The 20,413-nt window shown below is 45.8% G+C and overlaps 3 pseudogenes; all 3 read left to right on the top strand.

Moving 5' to 3' along the window:
* Nucleotides 1-1,828: 1,828 nt before the first annotated feature.
* Nucleotides 1,829-2,835, top strand: LOC119921702 (annotated as a pseudogene).
* Nucleotides 2,836-4,941: 2,106 nt separating this feature from the next.
* Nucleotides 4,942-5,740, top strand: LOC119921659 (annotated as a pseudogene).
* A 7,857-nt stretch (nt 5,741-13,597) lies between these two features.
* LOC119921701 lies at nt 13,598-20,204 on the top strand (annotated as a pseudogene).
* Nucleotides 20,205-20,413: the final 209 nt, after the last annotated feature.

Raw genomic sequence — 20,413 nt, 5'->3', positions numbered from 1 at the left:
TGTCTCCATGATGTAGCGAGGCCTGGAAGAAGGCTCAAAATGGGGCCATCAAGGCCGGAGTGGGGACCCCAGGGTGTAGGTTTGTGGAAGGTCTCTCTCTAGGCCTTTGTGGAGCATGGCGTCTAAAGGCCAGTGCTTCCTGTCTAGAAACGGCAGGGAGGAGAGGGCACCGATGGAAGCACATCCTGTGGGCAGAGCACTGCACTGAGCGCTGGGAGAGCACTTCTGGCTAGAAAGCATGCCCATCTACTGATTCGGGGTCTCTCAGTTTAACAATATCATGAAGCGGAGGAACCTGGGGCAGGCTCTCAGAAGCCCTGAAACGATAAAGAGCAATATGGTTTCAGAACCCAGTGGGGGTCAGTAAGGTGGGGAGAAAGAGAAAAGTGGAGGAAAGCAAGGGGATACTTCCCGTCCACACTGACTGCAGGTTTTCCCACTGTTTGGTTTCTTTCCAGAGCAGCCATGGCTGTTCGAGACTGGCAGGTCCGCAGCCAGCAGAAATTCTGCTTGTGCCGTTGCGGAAGGAGGTGAGTCTGACGGAGAGACAAGGCCTGGAACCGCCCCATACTGGAACCGGGAGGGAGGGAGAATGGAAAAGACCAGGGAAGGGATGGGGCCCAATAATCCATTTCAACTAATCCAGCAAAGCTTTAATTACGTTCCGAGACCTGAATTAAGTGCTTCACGGCCCCCTTGGGCACCCTCAGCTGACAGAGATCCTAGAGAGCATCGACCTGTGAGGAGGGTGAGGCCCAGAGGAGAGGATGACAAGGGATGGGTCAGATCTGGGGAAAGACAGTTGAGGGAGGGTTAGACGAGGGGAGAGTCCGACAGGAGAGAGACCGACAGGGTAGAGTCCGATAGGGTACAATGCCAGCGGGAGAGTCACACTGGCGAGAGTAAATTGGGGAGAGCTACACAAGGTTGAGTCAGATAAGGGAGATTCATGCTAAGAGAGAGACAGACGTGGGGAGGTCAGACCAGGGGTCAGATAAGGGGTAAGTCAGATGGGGGAGAGTCAGATGGGGGAGAGTGATTGGCGGAGAGTCAGACGAGGTGAGTCATTGGGAGGTCAGCCATAGGGGTGGTCAAACGAAGGGAGAATAACATGGGGGAGAGTAACATGGGGGAGAGTCAGAAGTGAGAGTCAGACAAGGGGAGAGGAAGATGGGGAAGAGTCCGATTCGGCAGGGTCAGACATGGGGAGAGACAGGTGTAGAAGAGTCCTGGGGGTGAGTCATTCATTCATTCATTCAAGTGTATTTATTGAGCGTTTACTGTGAGCAGAGAACTGTATTAAGGGCTTGGGAAGTACAGGTCCCCCACATATGGAGGCGGTCCCTACCCAACAACAGGCTCACAGCGTAGAGAGGGGAGACAGACAACAAAACAAAACATATAGACAGGTGTCAAAATCGTCAGAACAAATAGAATTGTAGATATATGCACATGGTTAACAAAATAAATAGAGTAGTAAATATGTACAAGTAAAATAAATACAGTAATAAATCTGTACAAACATATACAAGTGCTGTTGGGAGGGGAAGTAGGTCGGGCGTGGGGGGATGGGGAGGAGGAGAGAAAAAAGGGGGCTCAGTCTTAGAAGGCCTCCTGGGGGAGTGGAGCTCTCAGTAGGGCTTGGAAGGGAGGAAGAGAGCTATTTTGGAGGATGTGTAGAGGGAGGGCATTCCAGGCCTGGGGAAGGACGTGGCCCGTGGGTCGATGGTGGGACAGGAGAGAACGAGGTACAGTGAGGATGTTAGAGTCAGAGGAGCGGTGCGTGCGGGCTGGGATGTCAGCACTGCCGTCTGCCGGGCCCTGCCCCGAAGCTCTTATGCCAATTCCTCCAGCACCCATTGCAGACATGAACAGCTAACCCAGCGAGAAGATCCCGGGAACCAACTACACAGTCCCGACCACCAGATTCTCACAGGGGAAGAAGAGTCGGCCTGACAGATTCAGCGAGCATCAACTCAAAGAGTTGTGGGCACGGTTTGAAGTCACGCCATACCTGACGGCAGAACAAGTGCAATCCCTGTCTTTCCAACTGGGTCTGACAACGCTGCAGGTATACTATGTCTTCTCTCGGTCTCACATCTTTCAGCATCCTTGCACATTCACTTCCAGAACCCAGGCAGCACGACCTGAGGCAGTGGGCGTTTATCATGGGTAACGAGGTAGAAATCTCTGGTGATGCCTCTATTTCACGGCTTCTTCCTACCACTCTTTCTTGGAAAGCCTCCATATTTGCCTCTGAAGTATGGCTCCTTTTCCTCGCTGGCTTTTCCGAGAAATTTGTTCCTCCTCAACCCTGTCTGGATTCGTGTGGGTGTATTTGCTTTCCTAGATGTGGGGGTTTGTCTTTGTGCTAGGGAGGGGGTGAGTGGGAGGGGTCTCTTTCGCTTCTCCGACTTATTTACTGTCCCATCCTTTAGATTAGAAACTGGTTCCGGAATCACAGGAAGAAATACAAGCAGTGGATTGCCCCTAGACTTCAGACGACCGTAGGTATCTCTGGGGGGAAGTGCAGAGTACACTACAGCGACGAATAAATCCAAGCGATAGCAGCAGATCCCCATACTATCATATGGGCTCCTCGGATTTCCAGGATGTGGAAGATTTTCACGTAGCTTACTCGGGATGCTCCGCTCCTTCTGAAAAATGCCCTCACAGTCCCACTTGAACCAACAGCTCTAAATATACATGTAGCCTCTACGCTAACACTCTGTAACTATTTTCCCTTTTTGTTTACAGGAGAGACGCCCTTCTCTTCAACCCTGGAATACCAAGTCTGGAGCCGGAAGGATGTGGGTGCATTTCCAACCCGGCTGATGACCAGTATCGTTTCCGGAAGCATCAACCTGTCATCGCTACTCAGTCAGTCCGGGAAGATGCACTTACAACGGGATGTCAGCCCACAGACCTGCAAGAATGTGTTTTCCAACCCAGACGTGATACCTCATCTCATCGTACATATTTTGTAGCCTATTCAAATAAAGTTGACCTGTGTCCCTGTTTCTTGTGTCCATTCTTGAAAGTTTCTCTCTTCTGGTATCTGTGGAGCTGTTTTGGCTGTGGGAGGATTGTTTTAGACTTGCTCGTTTTAAGGTTGGCTGCCTCCTTGCCATAAACCGGGGGGGGGGGGAGAAAAGTTAATCGAGGAAGGTTCTCCCTAGGAGATAGGTTTTCAATGGTGATATGCAGTTGTGGAAGGATAATGGTGCTATCTAGTATGTTTAACTGTGACCGCAGATAAGTCCCAAACTTCAAAATTGGCTTTTTCACCGGGGAAATTTCCTAATGTGCCGTGGGAGCACCTTGGGAGCATGTGGATGAACTGTTCAAACTCTGTCGAATGAAGCTAGGCAGAATAGTCACTGACAGTCGGGTCTTAAGTTCCTCTAAATAGGAAAAGACCATCTGAACCAAGAATGCCCACGTGGCACCAGGAATGTCATGAAACTCAAGGAATCACCACGTGTTGGCAGAGAGGGAAAAAGGGAGGTGTCACTTTTTCGAACCGGAACTGTCAGGTGCAGTAGACATGCAGCATGGCATAGCGGATAGTCCCCGGCCCTGAGAGTCAGAGGACGCGGGGTCTAATCCAGGATCTGCCAATTTTCTGCTGTGTGAACTTGGGGAAGTCATTTCACTTCCCTGTGCCTCAGCTGCCTCCGGTCCAGTGCCAGGAGTAAAAAGAGCAAATGGCTTCTCCTCTTATCATTTAAAGGTCTCCACCCCAGGATTTCTGGGATGGCAGGACTTGTGCTTTCTGGAAAACGTAGTTTCCTAAGCAAGGAGGATCCCAGTTCCTTTTCCTGTTTCCTCTCAGTCTGTTAATTCCACCTCCTCCGTTTTTAACAACCAGCCTTGCTAATAATAGGTATTGTGTTACCTTTTATTTTATCCTCAGCACCAGGAATAAGAAACCTCCAGCGTAATGTCCCTGACTGGCCTTAGTTTTTTAATCGCGGGCTTAGAGGGAAATATTACCTCTTTCTAGACCAGTAGGGGATTGCATGGAACTCTTCTCATCTCACCATGGTTGTATTCAGGAAATAATTCTGTACTTATTTAAACAGTGATTACTTTGCATCTGGAGTATTGAACCACGTTTAGGGTTTGGGCTAGGGGCTAAATCTAACATTAAATGCTAAATATAAGGCTCAATTTTCCTACAGATTTTGAAGAGCAGGTTCAGTCTGGCCTGCATATAGGCAGAGGGTTTTTGCCCAAAGGAGGGTAAGGACATGGGCAAGGGTAAGGACATTTAGCTCCCTGACCAAGGCCATCAGCATCACAGAAGTGAAACTTATTACTTTATTAAGGAGTAGTATTACCTGAGAACTTCCTATGAGCAGAGGAGAATGAGAGAGTACAAAAGAAGAATTAGAAGACATTATGACACTTTAAAAATAATTCTTTCCCCCTATACATTAAGACTTACTTGTACTACTAGTTGTAGAAGTAGTAGTGGTAGTAGTAATAGTAGTAGTAATGAGAGCAGTAATAGCATTTATTAAGTGCTTACTCTTTTTAAAGCACTGTATTAAGCTCTGGTACAGAGTACACATCTGGGAATTGGTCACGGGAACAGTGGGAGAAAAACACTTCCTTAAAAATAAGCATGAAAATGGGAGAGAAATCCACTCATTCTCAATTTTTGTTTTGAGCTCGAATGCACCATAGGATGTGAATCCTTGGAGAGCATCTGGATTAAGAATCTATTGTATCAAGACTCTGCTCTTCGCACCCACACTCACTTAACAAGTATCCAACTAATACTGCATTGTTCCTTCCATCTCCGTGGCAGAAGGAAATCTCACCATGTGGAATGAGTTTATCCTTTCAGGACTGACCGATTGAGTGGATCTGCAGGTGGCTCTCTTTCTGTTTTTTCTCATGGACTATTTTGTCATCCTGATAGGCAACCTTGGGATGATGATGCTGATCAAGATTGAGCCCCAAGTTTATACCCCCATGTACTTTTTCCTCAACAACTGATCTTTTGTCGATTTCTGTTACTCATCATGCATCACTTCCAGGATGCTAATGACCTTCTTGTCAGAAACCGAAGCCATTTCTTTCACTGGGTGTGTGTCCCAATCTTATTTCTTTGGTGCATATGTAACCACTGAGATATTCCTTCTGGCAGTGATGGCATATGATCGATATGTGGCCATCTGCCACCCTCTAATTTATGCAGTCATTGTGTCCCCCAGAGTCTGTGTTATCCTGCCATCAATTACTTACTTTGGTGGCTTTGCAAATTCTCTTATTCATATATATCTTACATTTAGATTTCCATTCTGCCAATCCAATGTGATCAATCATTTCCTCTGTGAAATTTCACTACTGTTACAATCCTTTTGTTCAGATACGAACATCAATTTCCTAGTGATGTTTATCTGTGTTAGCTTTAATATCTTGAGCACACTCTGGACTATCCTGATCTCTTATATTTACATTATTGCTGCCATCCTGAGGACCCACTCTAGAGGGGAAATGGAAAGTTTTCTCCACTTGTACTTCCCACCTGACTGCTGTTTTCATTTTCTATGAGACCCTGATCATCATATATCTCCAACCACATTCAAACGGATTGGTCTCAGTGTTCTATAATGTGTTTATCCTCATGCTGAATCCTCTGATCAACAGCTTGAGAAACAAAGAATTGAAGAGTGTCTTTAGGAAAGTAATGGAGTCAAAGGTGCTTTCTCTGTTTTTTGATGATTAAAAGTGGTATTCAGAGTAAATCCCTTTTCCTCTTAGAATGTGTCATAGATATTGACACTTTTTCTATTAACCCAGAGATAATTTATGTCTTGGGAATGATATCTTACTCCTCCAAAATGCATGATGGTTAAAATTGTATGATCAGTTTCTTCCTCCCTCTATACCTCTCTAATGCTCCCTCTGTCTCTCTTTCTCTGTCTCTGTCTCTCTCTCACTCTCTCTCACTATCTCTCCCTCTCACTCTCTTTCTTTCTATCTCTCTCTTCCTGAGGGACTATGCCTCCCTTCTTGAGGGAAAAGAAAAAAATCCCTATTGCCTGAGTCTGTATATGGCATACCCAGTGTGATTTTAAAACTATTTTTAGCAGAACCTAAATCTCTGTGTGTCCTTAATGAAACCTATTTCACTAACCATTTATCAACGGGGGGATATGTTACTAGTTCTTGGCAATATAGTTCTACTCAGTAGTTCACCTAAAAAGCAAAATGTTGAGGGAACCTAGATAGAGTATTTTTTTCTCTCTTCATTAATCGCACCTACTTTTATCTACCTCCTGATGTATCTAGAAGGATGTGTTGCTGAGAGATGCCACCTGGTGAAATGTTACTTAATTGTCTTTTGGGTTCAAAGATGAAATTTTTAAAGATTTACATACCATCCTGGACTGGCTACCACTGGCATCTCTCTACAGTCCAGTGTCACAGTAACTCCTTTGAGGTTGTGCTTCACTATGGTTTAAAACAGTTGTTCTGTCTCCTCTTCTCGCATTTGTCCTATATTAGAACCCAAGAAAATAGCCACTTAGGTATCTTCCTGGTAATTGTTCTTCTTTCATAGTCTATCCAGGAAAGTTGTAATTCAGTAAATATGTCTTCAATACTGAAACACCGACTGTATTCCAGGAACGTGCCTTTTGTAATCTTAGATGGCTATTTGTTATGAAGTAGAATTGCTTGATATGAAAAGTGACTTATATGTGCTTGTGATGAAACTGCTGGAGGAGCTGGATATGTTATCTTTGGGAATCCCAGGTTTCCCCTCTCCTTGGCCTCATGAGCAGATTCAGACCTGGATGTTCACAGTTCTAAGTATCAACTATTGCTCTAGCTTGTAAGCCCCTTATAGGTGAGAAACATGTCAATTCTTTAGTTTTTAATTTCCAAGGACTTAGATAATTGTTTGGCACCCAGTGGACTGTTAATAAATGATATTACCACTACTAAAAGGAATAATATTGATTATTATTTTTGTTCCCTTCCACAGAAACATAGGAGCATCTATGTTTTGTGTTCAGTTTTCTTAAAATTCTCATGTGCAGGCACATTTTTTTCCACAGGATATGTGCTCAATAAATACCGTTCATTGATTAAGTGGGGATTGGATTAATAACCATGTCTTTCTGAGGAAGAATGGTTCATGGATTGAAATTTCCTCATGGCAAGAGCTGTGCCATTTACTTCTGCATCTTCCCAAGCACATAGAAAACAGAGTAGGTGCTTAGTGAATAATACTGATGACACCAGTCCATCTACCAGTAAATCAAAGGTACAGTGATGATATCTGTAGAGACAGATTGAGAAATATGTTCCTTAAGGAAGAGTTTAGAATCCAAAATGCACTTCCCTGTGTTAAATACGGCTGTCATCAGTTTCCTCTATCAGTCTCCTAATTCAGAGTAATTATTTTCCCAAAGCCTCACAAATCATGAATTTAACAAAACAATCTAATTGCATGTCTCAAAATGAGCATTCATTAAGTCAATGAATCAATAGTATTTATTGAACACTTACTGTATGCAGAGAAATGTACTAACTGCTTGGGAAAATACAGTACAACAGAGTTGGTAGACATGTTCTCTGCACACAAGGAGCTTATAGTCTAGAGGAGGAGAGTCAATAATATAAATAAATAAATAAATAAACTACAGATATTTACATTAGTGACATGGGGATGAGGTGGGGTGAATAAAGTTTACAAATCCAGGTGCAGTGGCCTCACAGAAGGGAGGAAATGAGAGCTTAGTCTGGAAAGGCCTCTCAGAGGAGATGTGATTTGAATAAGGCTATGAGTGTGGGGAGAGTAATAATCTATCAATTATGAAGGGGGAGAGAATTCCAGGCCAGAGGCAGGTTGTGGGTGAAGTGTTGGTGGTGAGTTAAATGAGAACGAGGTACAATAAGTAGCAAAGGGGCTAAAGGAGTGAAGTGAGTTTGCAGAGTTGTAACAGAAAATCGGTGAGGTAAGATAGGAAGAACAAGGTGATTGATTGCTTTAAAGCTAATGGTAAGGAATAAGATCATTTGGGTTGGCAAGGTCTCATTCTAAACCATAAGGTAGAAAGATAGTTGAAGGAAAGGTGCTTGAGTGGAAAGTTAAGCCACTCATCTCTGTCCTCATAATGCTGGTGCACAGTGGTATCAGTCCAGCCAAGTGATGGGGTAAACAAGATAGGTACATAAAATCTATGGGTGGTTGAGAGTACCTCAGGGCTTATATGGTGAGGAAGTGTTCTAGTGGGAAGCAGTGAAGCCTAATGGAAAGATCCCAGGCCTGGGAGTCAGAGGACCTGGATTCTAATCTTAACTCTGCCACTTGCCCACTGTATGACCTTGGACAAGAAACACAATGGTAATTGTAGTATTTGTGAAGTGAATAGTATGTGTAAAACATTGTTCTAAGCACTAGGGTAGATACAAGTTAATCAGGTTGTACACAGTCCCTATCCAACAAGGGGCTCCACAGTTTAAGAAGGATGGAGAACGGGTATTGAATGCCCTCTAGACTGTAAGCTTCTTGTGACCAAGAAGTGTGTCTACCACCTCTGTTTTATTGAACTCTCCCAAACACTTGCTATGTTTCTGCACACAGTAAGCCATTAAGCTTTCAATAAATACAAGTTGAATTATTGATTTTACAGACGAGGTAACAGGCACAGAGAAGTCAAGTGACTCACTCAGAGTCACATACCAGGCACATGGTGGAGCCAAGGTAAGAACCCAGGTCCTCTGACCTAGGCCCATGCTCTTTCCATTAGGCCATACTGTTCTTCTCTGCACCTCAGTTACCTTTTCTGTAACATGGGTATTGAATCCTCCTCTCTCCAATTTAGACTGTGAGCCCCATATGGGGCAGGAGCTACAATGCTTGACATTGAGTAAACATTCAGGAAATACCATTAAAAAAGAGATAACAGAGGGAATATTCCAGTTTTGTTGTTAATTAGTATCCCAGAAAACACATCCACATGCTTTTTGCTCCAGAAAATGAAGCCTTACTCAACTATAGAAATTCCCTAGATATTTGAAAAGCAGAGAAAGTCATGAAGAAACCAAATTGAAAATAAACTGAAATTTCATTAAAATTGCAATTGTCGAAGGGAAGGGTTTAAGAAGAGCAACAATTACCATTCTTTCCCAAAGGGAGTGTTTGTTTCTTCTTTGTACATGGGCAATTGGGGGATTAGGAGGAGAATTTGAATCCCAAGGAACCTCAGAGTAACTATGAACACAGCCACTAGAGGGAAGGTGGAGTTACTGTTAATCAGAGAGTAAATTATATAAATCGTTGTTCAGTCATTTGAAAGAACTAAACTTGATTTGTAGTCATAAGGCTGTAGATAACTTAATAAATAATATGAATTTTAGACCATCATGGAGAGACCCAGGAACCAGAAATGGTATGTTTCTTGTGAGTAGGAAATGTTTCTGTTATATTGCTGTATTGTACTCTCCCAAGAGTTTGATAGAGTGCTTTGCACACAGCAAACTCTTAATAAATGTTGACTGATTGACTGACTATAGAATGTTGTCCCTGAGCCATTTGGGATCAGTACTGATAAAACATAAATAATTGAGGTAAAACAATCAAAATAAACCATAGCTTTGCAGAGACTTTTCTTAAGGTTTATTCAGGGAAAACAATTATAATTAATACATTAGATACAATGGTAATTGAATGAATTTCTATGAGGGTTAAGACAGTAGATTAAGATTTGGGAAAAAGGAAAGAGAAAACAGAGAAAGAGAGGGATACAGTAAGCATGGCAGGAAGGAGAGAGATACACGGAGACAAAAAAAGGAAGAGAAAATAGAGAGCAAAAGTGAAGAGAAGAAGAGAAGAAACTTTCATAACTACACACAAGCTTTCAACTCCCTCTCTAGCTTTACACACACACACACACACACACACACACACACACACACACACACACACACATCCAGAAGAATCTTCCAGAATGCCTTCTTCTTGGGCAGCCTGCAGGACACAGGAGTAGCAGAGATCACCTGAGAATGTCCCACCTCTGTCTGTCACGGTGCTTCCTGCTGTGGGTTCGTGATGTTACTGTTACTGTTCCCGAAGTGAAGTTTCCTCCAGCTGGGGGAACGGCATGTATGATGACTCCCTGGATCTTAAGAACCTCTGGATAACAGCAGAGGACCTCTCTGTTCTCCTCTGAGATAGAGAAATGAGCCTGGGGCTGAAACAAAGGCAACATGGAAAGCACTGAAACCTAGTAGGTAAAGCACACAACTGTTCTCTTTAAACTAAAAGATAGTTGAAGAAAATGGAAGGTGAGTAGAAAAACGATCTACTCATTTCTGTTCTCAAAATGTTGGCCCTCAATGGCATCATTCCAAGCAAGCAATGGGGTAAGTAAGAAAAGCACATCAATTTTATGGGAGGTTGAGAATACTTCAGGGCTCACATGATGAGGATATGTTGAAGTGGGAAGCAGCATGGCCTAATGGAAAGAGACTAGACCTGGAAGTCAGAGGATTGGGGTTCTAATCCTGATTATGCCATTCATTCATTCATTCAATCGTATTTATTGAGCACTTACTGTGTTCAGAGCACTGTACTAAGTGCTTGGGAAGTACAGAGGATTGGGGCTCTAATCCTAATTCTGCCATTCATTCATTCATTCAACTGTATTTATTGAGTGCTTACTGTGTTCAGAGCACTGTACTAAGTGCATGGGAAGTACAAGACAGCAACATATAAAGATGGTCCCTACCCAACAATGGGCTCACAGTCTAGAAAGGGGAGACAGACAACATAACAAAACAAGTAGACAGGTGTCAAAACCGTCAGAATGAATACAATTATAGCTTTATGCACATCATTATTAAAATAGAGCAGTAAATATGTACAAGTAAAATAAAAAAAATTTTAAATATGTACAAATATATACAAGAGCTGTGGGGAGGAGAAGGGGGTAAGGCAGAGGGAGGGGGGTGATGGAGAGGGGAGAAGGAGAGAAAAAAGGGGGCCCAGTCTGGCAAGGCCTCCTGGAGGAGATGAGCTCTCAGGGGGCCTTTGAAGGGAGGAAGAGAGCTAGTTTGCCAGATGCGTGGAGGGAGGGTATTCCAGACCAGGGGTAGGACGTGGGCCAGGGGTCGAGGGCGGTAAAGGCGAGGACGAGGCACAGTGAGGAGATTAGCGGCAGAGGAGCGGAGGGTATGGGCTGTGCTGTAGGAGAGAAGGGAGGTGAGGTAGGAGGGGGTTAGGTGATGGAAAGCCTTGAAGCCGTGAGTGAGGAGTTTTTGTTTGATTCGTAGGTTGACAGACAACCACTGGAGATTTTTGAGGAGGGTAGTGACATGCCCAGAACGTTTCTATGTAAAGATAATCCGGGCATCAGAGTGAAGCATAGACTGAAGCAGGGAGAGACCGGAGGATGGGAGGTCAGAAAGGAGACTGTTGCAGTAATCCAGTCGGGATAGGATGAGAGATTGAACCAGCAAGGTGGTGGTTTGGATGGAGAGAAAAGGGTGGATTTTAGCGATGTTTTGGAGGTGAGACCGGCAGGTTTTGGTGATGGATTTGGGTGTTTGGGGTGAATCAGAGAGTGGAGTCGAGGATCACATCAAGGTTGTGGGCTTGTAAGATGGGAAGGATGGTAGTGCCACCTACAGTAATGGGAAAGTCAGGGTGAGGACAGGGTTTGGGAGGGAAGATGAGGAGCTCAGTCTTAGACATGTTGAATTTTAGATTATGGGCAGACAACTAGATGGAGATGTCCTGAAGGCAGGAGATGCGAGCCTGGAGGGAGGGAGAGAGAGCAGGGGTGCAGATGTAGATTTGGGTGTCATCAGCATAGAGATGATTGAGGTCGTGAGAGCGAATGAGTTCCCCAAGGGAGTGAGTATAAATAGAAAACAGTAGGGGACCAAGAAGTGACCCTTGAGGAATCCCTACAAGGGGATAGGAGGGATGTCATGTGTCAGCTGTGTGACCCTGGACCTCTCTGCCTCAGTTTTCCCAACTCCAAATGGGGATTTAATAGCTGTTATTCATCTTACCTTAACTGTGAGATTCCTATGGGACAAGACCTGTGCCTGAACTGATTAACTAGTATCTACCCTAGTGCTTAGAGCAGTACTTAGCATATAGAAAGAATTAAACAAATACCATTTTTTTTAAATGGAGGGATAGCCTAGCCTCAAGAATAGAGGCAGAGAATATGGAAGGGGAGGGGAGGGCATGATTATGTGACCACTCTGACTCCAGCAGACCCCCAGGAATGAACCGCTAACCAGATTCCAGAAACTCCAATTTCCTTTCTGCAGGGAGCCTTAGCAAGATGGAGACTGGCACCACCTCCTCTAGATCTTGCTCTAAACACTGGCCTAGGAGCAGAGGGGCAGGTCCCAGAATTCTCTTCACCCATCAGGCATTTAGATACAATGGAAATTCAGAAAACTGGCATTCCCAACCCCTCCACCCCGAAGTTGAGTCAGGATTTGGAGAAGTGGTAGGGTGAAAAGGCAAAATGCAGCTCAGAAATCAATTACGCTTTCATGGAGCTCTTCTTGTGTGCAGAACACTGTAATAAGCGCTTGGGGAAGTAGAGTACAGTAGAGCCGGTAACCTGGTTCCTGTCCTCAAAGGGTTTGCAGTCTAGTAGATTTTCCACGGCACACAGTGTCACATGTGTTGCGGTAACCACCCTACAAACCAGCTTTGGACCAAAGAAACTGGATCCCTGGTATCACAGTACACCCTCAGGAGAGGCAACATTGCTTTTTGATTTTAGTGTTTTTCTCTTCCTTTAGAAAATTTTTAAAATTCTGAACAAAAACTATCCATTACTAGTTTGCTTCCTGATGCTCTAAATCAATCCATAATTCTTCTTCTACTGTGGGATTATGGGAGACACAGGCTTTATGTTTCCTCATCTGATATTGATGGAGAAAACCTTCAGTGCTGGTATGTTTAATATTGAGTTAACCTAGAGATATTTCCAAGAGAGGAGACAAATACAGGGCATGTTTTACAGAGTTGATAACACCAATGGATCAATTTTGGAGAGCCTGAGAGAGACTCAGTGAGTGAAGGATATATCTTCCTCCAGGAAGATAAAAAGGAATCTGCTCATTGTCTACACCAGTTATTCACTTCAGTGATTTTCAGGGGGCAAATTATCAGAGAGCCTCATACTCTTTGCTTTCATTTGTCTGACCAGATTCTGTCACACCCCAACAGAGGAAAAACACACATTTTGGAGATCTGGCTGCAGCAAACATCACAGTGATGGAATTTATTCTTGTGAGTCTGGTTGACAATCCAGATATGAAGGTCATTGGCTTCCTGACATTCTTCATTACTTATTTGGTCACCTTGATTGGAAATCTAGGGTTGGTCACAGTTATTAAGGCTGATGCTCGACTGTACACCCCCATGTATTATTTTATCAGTCATTTGTTTTTCTTAGATGTCTGTTATTCCTCTACCGTTCTTCCCAAGATCTTAGACAACCTTTTAGTGCAGAATGAAACCATTTCCTTTAACGGATGTGCCGCCCGAATGTATTTTTTAATTGTTCCAGCCAGCAGCGAGTGTTATCTCCTGGCTGCTATGGCTTATGATCGTTACGTGGCAATCTGTAACCCCTTGCTTTATTCATGCATTATGTCCCAGAGAGTCTGTTACCTCTTAGTGGCCGGCTCCTTTCTGGTTGGCTTTATAACTGCCACCACGCAGACCTATCTCACCTTCAGATTACCCTTCTGTGGCTCCAATGTCATTAATCATTTTGTCTGTGATGTTCCCCCACTGTTATCTCTGTCATGTTCGGCTACCTACATCAGTGAGTTTGTGCTATTTGTCTTTGCCATCTTTCTTGGAGTATTAACCTCCTCAGAAATCTTGCTCTCTTATATATGCATATTAGGTGCCATCCTGAGAATCCAATCTACAGAGGGGAAGCAGAAAGCTTTCTCCACGTGTGCCACCCACCTGTGTTCGTGGCACTTTTCTACGGGACATAAACATTTATTTACATGCGGTCAGTATCTGATTACTCTCTGGGGCGGGATAAAGTGATTTCGGTGTTTTATATAGTGGTGATCCCCATGCTGAAGCCCATGATCTACAGCCTGAGGAACCAGGAGGTCAAGAGGGCTCTGAGAAGTATCACTAGTATAAAAAAGGCTTATTCAGGCTGAATTTAAATACAGCAAAATAATAGCTTTGGAAATGGAGTGTTTGCTTTCTATTCAGTCAACCATAGTTATTGAGCACTCACTGTTTGCAGAGCACGGTACAAACACTTAGGAGAGTACAGTATAACAATATAATAGACATATTCCCTGTCCACAAGGAGTTCACAATCTAGAGGAGGAGATAGACATTAATCTAAATGAATAAATTACAGATATGTACATAAGAGCTGCAGGGCTGGAAGGGGAGGATGAAAAAAGGGAGCAGGTCAGGTCGATTCAGAAGGAAGTTGAAGAAAAGAAAAAGGGAGCTTAGTCAGGGCTTAGTCTACTTAGTTAATCTTTAAAATGAGGATGTTTACAAATGCTAACTAAAGTCTGAAATTTAATATAAAAGTGAAATGGAAAAATCCAAATATTTCCTATGCATTTATATGAACAGATGTACCTCATCCTTTTCTGACGTTCAAGAATAGTTGAAAAGTATGATGCATACTTTGTTAACTGTCCTATACCAGGCCTGCTTTAACAATAATAATGATAATGATGGTATTTGTTAAGCGCCTACTATGTGCCAAGCACTTTTCTAAGTGCTGGGGGAGATACAGTGTTATCAAGTTATATCAGATGGGGCTAACAGTCTTAATACCCGTTTTTACAGATGAGGTAACTGAGACACAGAGAATTTAAGTGACTTGCTCAAAATCACACAGCTGACACGAAGCCAGGATTAAAACCCACAACCTCTGACTTCCAAGATGGTACTCTTTCCACCAGGTCATGCTGCAAGCCTGCCTCTTATTATCTTAAGCTTTGTGAAGACTTTGCTCAAGGAAGAGCAACCCCTACCCTTCTTACTGATGGGCCAATTCTACAGTGGTCTTCCAACATTCAACTACTATATCCTATTGGTAGAGATTGTCCTTCACCAGGTCTTTTCAAGGTTCATTCTGCCCTTCTGGCTTGGGTGTGTGTCGCCTCTCGGTTCACCGAACCATAATTATTCAACTATTTGCCATAGATGTCCTACCCAAGGGAGCTGTGTTGCTGTGACCACCCCGTTCTGTTGTGCTGACTGAGTTTCAGTTTCCCATCGTTGGTAATTTCATCATCATCATCATCAATCGTATTTATTGAGCGCTTACTGTGTGCAGAGCACTGTACTAAGCGCTTGGGAAGTACAAGTTGGCAACATATAGAGACAGTCCCTACCCAACAGTGGGCTCACAGCCTAAAAGGGGGAGACAGAGAACAAAACCAAACATACTAACAAAATAAAATAAATAGAATACATATGTACAAATAAAATAAATAAATAAATAAATAGAGTAACAAATATGTACAAACATATATACATATAAACAGGTGCTGTGGGGAAGGGAAGGAGGTAAGATGGGGGATGGAGAGGGGGACGAGGGGGAGAGGAAGGAAGGGGCTCAGGCTGGGAAGGCCTCCTGGAGGAGGTGAGCTCTCAGTAGGGCCTTGAAGGGAGGAAGAGAGGTAGCTTGGCGGATGGGCAGAGGGAGGGCATTCCAGGCCCAAGGGATGACGTGGGCCAGGGGTCGATGGCGGGACAGGTTAGAACGAGGTATTGTGAGGAGATTAGCAGCAGAGGAGCAGAGGGTGCGGGGTGGGCTGTAGAAGGAGAGAAGGGAGGTGAGGTAGGAAGGGGTGAGGTGATGGACGGCCTTGAAGCCCAGGGTGAGGAGTTTCTGCCTGATGCGCAGATTGATTGGTAGCCACTGGAGATTTTTGAGGAGGGGAGTAACATGCCCAGAGCGTTTCTGAACAAAGACAATCCGGGCAGCAGCATGAAGTATGGATTGAAGTGGGGAGAGACACGAGGATGGGAGACCAGAGAAAAGGCTGATGCAGTAGTCCAGACGGGATAGGATGACAGCTTGAACGAGAAGGGTAGCGGTGTGTATGGAGAGGAAAGTGCTGATCTTGGCAATGTTGCGGAGCTGAGACCGGCACGTTTTGGTGACGGCTTGGATGTGAGGGGTGAACGAGAGAGCAGAGTCGAGGATGACACGAAGGTTGCGGGCCTGTGAGACGGGAAGGATGGTAGTGCCATCAACAGAGATGGGAAAGTCAGGGAGAGGGCAGGGTTTGGGAGGCAAGACAAGGAGTTCAGTCTTGGACATGTTGAGTTTTAGGTGGCGGGCAGACATCCAGATGGAGATGTCCTGAAAGCAGGAGGAGATGCGAGCCTGGAGAGAGGGGGAGAGAGCAGGGGCAGAGATGTAGATTTGGGTGTCATCAGCGTAGAGATGATAGTTGAAGCCGTGGGAACTAATGAGGTCACCAAGGGAGTGAGTGCAGATCGAGAACAGAAGGGGACCAAGAAGTGAACCTTGGGGAATCCCCACAGTAAGGGGATGGGAGGGGGAGGAGGAGCCTGCAAAAGAGACTAAGAATGAACGACCGGAGAGATAAGAGGAGAACCACGAGAGGACGGAGTCTGTGAAGCCAAGGTCAGAGAGCGTGTTGAGGAGAAGGGGGTGGTCCACAGTGTCGAAGGCAGCTGAGAGGTAGAGGAGGATTAGGATAGAGTACGAGCCGTTGGATTTGGCAAGCAGGAGGTCATTGGTGACCTTTGAGAGGGCAGTTTACGTGGAATGTAGGGGATGGAAGGCAGACTGGAGGGGGTCGAGGAGAGTGATGTTTTTGAGGAATTCGAGGCAGCGCGTGTAGACAACTTGTTCCAGGAGTTTGGAAAGGAATGGTAGGAGGGATATAGGGAGATAACTAGAAGATGAGGTGGGGTCAAGAGTGGGTTTTTTTAGGATGGGAGAGACATGGGCATGTTTGAGGGCAGAGGGGAAGGAACCAGTGGAGAGTGAGCGGTTAAAGATGGAAGTTAATGAGGGGAGAAGGGATGGAGCGAGAGATTTCATAAGATGAGAGGGAATGGGGTCAGAAGCACAGGTGGGCGGAGTAGCACTTGAAAGGAGGGAGGAGAGCTCCTCTGAGGATATTTCTGGGAAGGATGGGAGAGTAGCAGAAAGTGTTGAGAGCCGGGGGGTTGGAGAAGTGGGGGAAGTGACTTTGGGGAGGTCGGACCTGATGGATTTAATTTTGTCAATGAAGTAGGAGGCCAGATCGTTGGGGGTGAGGGAAGGAGGAAGGGGAGGAACCGGGGGTCTGAAAAGGGAGCTGAATGTACAGAAGAGCTGGTGGGGGCGATGGGCATGTGTGTCAATAAGGGAGGAGAAATTGTTTTGTCTGGCAGAGGAGAGGGCTGAGCTAAGGCTTGAAAGGATAAATTTGAAGTGAACGAGGTTGGCATGGAGTTTAGACTTTCACCAGCAGCGTTCGGCAGCTCGAGCATAAGAGCGAAGGAGGCGGACAGTGGCTGTGATCCAGGGCTGTGGGTTAGTGGTACGAGAGCGGCGAAGGGAAAGGGGAGCGAGTGATTCTAGCTGAGTAGAAAGGGTAGAGTTGAGAGCAGTAATCTGATCATCAAGACTGGGTAGAGAGGAGAGGAAGGCGAGGTGGGGTGTGAGGCGCTCAGAAAGATGGATGGCGTCAGGAGAGCAGAGATCTCTGTGAGGGAGTAATATGGATTTATAGGGGAAAGGAGTGTGAGTGAGGAGGCAGGTGAGAAGATTATGATCAGAGAGAGGGATTTCAGAGTTTGTGAGGATGGACACAGTGCAGTGATAGGAGATGATGAGGTGGAGGGTATGACCAAGTTGGTGAGTGGGTGAGGTGGGGTGGAGGAAGAGGTTGGCAGCGTCGAGGAGAGATAGAAGACAGGCGGCAAAGGAGTCATCAGGGATATCCATGTGGATGTTGAAGTCTCCGAGGATCAAAGTGGGCATGGAGAAGGAGAGAAGGAAGGTGAGGAAGGAGTCAAAGTCGTTAAAGAAGTTGGAAGTGGGGCCGGGAGGGCGGTAGATGACGGCTACAAGAATCTGGAGGGGGTGGTAGAGGCGAATAATGTGGGCTTACAAGGGAGGGAAGGGAAGGGGAAGGGGAGGAGGGATAGTGCGAAAGTGACATTGGGGGGTGAGAAGGCAACCGACACCTCCTCCTTTTCCAGTGAGTCTCAGGGAGTGGGAGAAGAAGAGGCCTCCACTGGAGAGAGCAGCAGAAGAGACCGTGTCGTCTGGAGACAGCCATGTTTCAGTTAAGGCGAGGAGGAGTAGAGAGCTGGAAAGGAATAGGTCCAGGATGCAAGGGATCTTACTTAAAACGGAGCGGGGGTTCCCCAGAAGCCACACTTGGCAGCAGCTGTCGAGAGAGGGGAGGGAGGGGGAAGGGTGCGAGGGGTGGGGAGGGTTTGGATTGGGATGAGTTAGCGGGGGCCTGGGCGGGGAGACTGGGAAGAGGGGTTGCGATGGGAAAGGAGAACTGGGATGGGGTGGGGGCGGGGAGAAGGGGAGGGAGGGGGCCGGGAGGGAGGAGTGGAGGACTGGCTCTGGTACAGAGGGATCCTGGGTAGGGGATGAGGGGGAGTGGTCTTGGTGGGTGAGAGGGAGGGAAAAAGCTGGGTGGGAGAGGGGAAGGGGAAGGTGAAGAATGGGAATGGCAGTTGGGAGCAAGGGAATTGAAAGTTCATCTTGAGGTCAGCAGGGCGAGTGACAGTATAGCGGGAGGTTAACAATTGAGATGCAGAAGCAATAAAACAGTAGCAATGATATAAGTAGGCGATGACATCACAGGGTGTAGTTAAACAATCAATATGCTATGGCAATAATAAAATTGGCAGATAATGATGTCACAGAGAGCAGATACAAACTATTATGTGCTGGAGTAGGGTGGGCCTGTTAATGGGGGTCAGGGAGCAGAGATACCTGGGGAGAGGAGCGAACAGCCAACTAGCATGGGAGGGCTGAGGAGATGCGAATGAGGTTGTCGTTAATGTAACATGGTGCTAACAAGGGCCTTTTTCCCGGGGTGGGTGGCGAGGGGGAGAGTCAGTCAGGACCGGACCGGGAAGGGGGGGGATGGAGGGCACTTTAAGGAAGGTCGCTTAAGTGGGGTGGGGGTGGAAGCAGGGGGCGTCTATGGGGGCACCCTGAGGAGGGGAGCCTTCCGGTAGCAGCGCGAGCCACGCGGTGTGATGGCGGGCGGGCCTCTCGGGAACGGAGTCCCGGGCGTCTATGGCGACGCTCTGAGGAGAGGATCCTTCCGGGAGCAGCAAGTCCGCGCGGTGTGATGGCGGGCCTCACGGGAACGGGGTCCTGGGCGTCTATGGTGGCGCTCTGAGGAGAGGATCCTTCCAGGAGCAGCGGGGGCCACGCGGTGTGATGACGGGCGGGCGGGCCTCTCGGGAACGGGAATTTCTTCCTGCCATTTGATATTGAGTGTGGTTCATAGATCATACTGACTTTAGGAGCTGGATGCAGATCTTGAAAATACGTAGCAACCTGGCCTAGTGGTAGAACATCAGACTGGGAGTCAGAAGCACTTGGTTTCTAATGGTGGCTCTGCCGCTTGTCTGCTGTGTGATCTTGGGCAAATCACTTTACTTCTCTGGGCCTCAGTTCCCTCATCTGTAAAATGGGAGTTAAGACTGTAAGTCCGATGTGGGACAGAGATGACAACCAACCTGATTAACCCCATCGCTTAGCACAGTGTCTGGCACATAGTAAGTGCTGAACAAATATGATATTTTAAAAAGTACAAACATTACAGTCATGTTCAAGTTTAGATACCACAACAATCCCGTCATGGACTCCAACAAGGTTTGGCCTCAGTTAACTTGTCATTTCATATTATTAATCTGCCAAAAGTCTTTTTGGATGTCTGGATTCTGTGTTCTACTGAACTCTGTTGCACAGTCAACTCTCTTCACTATGGTCTACTTCATCACTGCATACTACCCCATGGCAGTGACTTGCTTTCTTGTTTCCAGGGCCTCTGGTATTCTTCACCTTACTGTGATAGTCTTGACAGTTCTTTGATTATACCTCCCTGTTCAGCTCACGTACGTCCTTGGCTCTTTGCATTATCAGCATCAACAGCATTTCGTGAGCATCTACTGTGTGCAATGTTCAGTATTAGATGCTTGAGAAATCAATCGATGGTATTTACTGAGCACTTACTATATTCAGTCCACTGTCCTAAGCATTTGGGAGGGATAAATACCACAGAATTAGCAGACATGTTCCCTGACCATAGCGAGAAAATACAGAAGTAAAAGAGGTGATTCTTTTTCTTGAGGAGCTACACTACCCACCCTATCCTGGTTTCTGATCAGGGGCAAAGGAAGAGATCAGAG

This window comes from Tachyglossus aculeatus (genome assembly GCF_015852505.1).
Source record: "Tachyglossus aculeatus isolate mTacAcu1 chromosome 12 unlocalized genomic scaffold, mTacAcu1.pri SUPER_6_unloc_4, whole genome shotgun sequence".
NCBI classification, from domain to species: Eukaryota; Metazoa; Chordata; class Mammalia; order Monotremata; family Tachyglossidae; genus Tachyglossus; species Tachyglossus aculeatus.
The sequence above is the reverse complement of the archived record's forward strand: the minus strand, read 5'-3'. Positions and strand labels throughout refer to the sequence as shown.